This window comes from Glycine max, chromosome 13 (genome assembly GCF_000004515.6).
Source record: "Glycine max cultivar Williams 82 chromosome 13, Glycine_max_v4.0, whole genome shotgun sequence".
NCBI lineage: Eukaryota > Viridiplantae > Streptophyta > Magnoliopsida > Fabales > Fabaceae > Glycine > Glycine max.
The window spans coordinates 4322813-4325051 of NC_038249.2; the positions used below are offsets into that span (position 1 = coordinate 4322813).

At 39.9% G+C, this 2239-nt stretch overlaps 1 non-coding gene across 1 annotated transcript; it reads right to left on the bottom strand.

The window, feature by feature from the left end:
• Nucleotides 1–1920: 1920 nt before the first annotated feature.
• On the bottom strand, nucleotides 1921–2027 carry LOC112998913 (small nucleolar RNA R71). Its single transcript, XR_003264092.1, has one exon. It is a non-coding gene; the product is annotated as a small nucleolar RNA R71 (small nucleolar RNA).
• Nucleotides 2028–2239: the final 212 nt, after the last annotated feature.

Consider the following 2239-nt stretch of genomic DNA (forward strand, 5'->3'; position numbering starts at 1 on the left):
GCTGCAGAATCCACGATGTCGGACACGATGTCCTGACATCTGGCCCGAAAATACTGGACACATAAATCTGTTATATCTTTAACAGATTATTGTGCAGTTAGCAAGAGATAAGATGATCTATCTTCTGGAACGAATTAAAAGATTATTAAAGTTCGAATTTCAAAGTAGAAGAGTTCGTTCAGGGATTAAAGATTAAAGATAAAAACTAAAAGATCAAACTGTATCTTTTAGTTCTTTAACTGCAGATTTTCAGGAAGAATGATAGATCTCCTCCAGCACAAGCCGTTGCAGCCCAGAAACGCACATTGCTATATAAACATGGAGGCTGCACGAGTTCTGTACCAAGTCCGGGATTGAAGAGTTATTTTGTGAGTTTTGGGACTTGAGTGTTTTGTGAGCCACCTTGATGGTACCCTAACATCAAGTGTTGGACCTGTGTGTGTAGAGTTGATCTCTAGTGTGTAGAGTTGATCTCTAGTGTGTAGGGTTGATCCCTTTTGTTCAGAGTTGATCTCTGGTGTGTCTTTGATTTATTTGTAAACACGGGAGTGTGATTGAGAGGGAGTGAGCGGGGTTCTCATATCTAAGAGTGGCTCTTAGGTAGAGATTGCACGGGTAGTGGTTAGGTGAGAAGGTTGTAAACAGTGGCTGTTAGACCTTGAACTAACACTATTTTAGTGGATTTCCTCCCTGGCTTGGTAGCCCCCAGAGGTAGGTGAGGTTGCACCGAACTGGGTTAACAATTCTCTTGTGTTATTTACTTGCTTAAATCTGTTCATACGGACACATACGATCTGCATGTTCTGAAGCGTGATGTCGTGACATCCGGTACGACATCTGTCCCCAGTATCAGAATTTCACATATTTTGTGGGAAAAATAGCTAGAGCCCTTAGTTTGGTCAGATTTGAAAGTTCGCAAAAAGTAGCAAATTTGATTTTTGTCAAAACTTCAAACGATCATAACTTTTGCTCCGGTTATCAGAATCACTATTATTATATCTGTATTTGGGGTAGAAAAAAATTTCCTATGCCTAAGCAGTGGGCCATAGGCCGGCTTAGGTCTCCTTCTTCCAAAAATTGCGATTCTGTCAAAAGCTTTTTATTTTCCAAGTATTATTCTCTTATTTTTCTTAACTTATCATTTTTAGATTCTATAGTTAGACTTTGAATTTTTGTTTGAAATTTTGTGTGCTATCTTATCACCATTTTATAAGGTTGCTCACAAAATTTCAAGTCATTTGGATATCATTTAATGGTAGTTGTAGTTCAAACCTACACTGTTACTTGCATGAGAAGGCAACTAGTTGTGCATGCTGAATGTAGTGTATGACTAGAGGTAATCCATCTGACTTACAACCCTTTGATCCTGAGATAGATAGGACATTTCATAGATTAGTTAGGCATCATTTTATACCTTTTGAGCATCCTGAGCATTCTGTTACCGGTGAGTCTGTGCATTCTGTTATTGGTGATTTTGAACATCCTGATTTTGAGCATTACAATTTCGAGCATTTTGATTCTGATTTTAAACATTCTGAGAACATGGCGCAACCACCACCTTGTGAGAGGACTTTAAGGGAAATGGCTGCACCTGATTTCACCTACGAAAGCTTGTGCATCCAATACCCTGATGAGGATGTCCCGTATGTTCTTAAAAATGGACTAATCCATTTGCTTCCAAAGTTTCATGGCCTTGCAGGTGAAGACCCGCACAAACATTTGAAAGAATTCCATATTGTCTGCTCCACCATGAAACCACCAGATGTCCAGGAGGATCACATATTTCTGAAGGCCTTTCCTCATTCTTTAGAGGGAGTGACAAAGGACTAGCTTTATTACCTTGCTCCACGGTCCATCACAAGCTGGGATGACCTCAAGAGAGTATTTTTAGAAAATTTTTTCCTTGCTTCCAGGACCACGACCATCAGAAAGGATATTTCAGGCATTAGACAACTCAATGGAGAGAGCCTATATGAATACTGGGAGAGATTTAAAAAACTATGTGCCAGTTGCCCTCACCACCAGATTTCAGAGCAACTTCTTCTCCAATATTTTTATGAAGGACTCAGTAACATGAAGAGAAGCATGATAGATGCTTCCAGTGGGGGAGCCCTTGGAGACATGACCCCTGCTAAAACCAGGAATTTAATTGAGAAGATGGCTTCCAACTCCCAGCAATTTAGTGCCAGAAATGATGCTATTGTCATTAGAGGAGTGCATGAAGTAGCCACGAATTCAT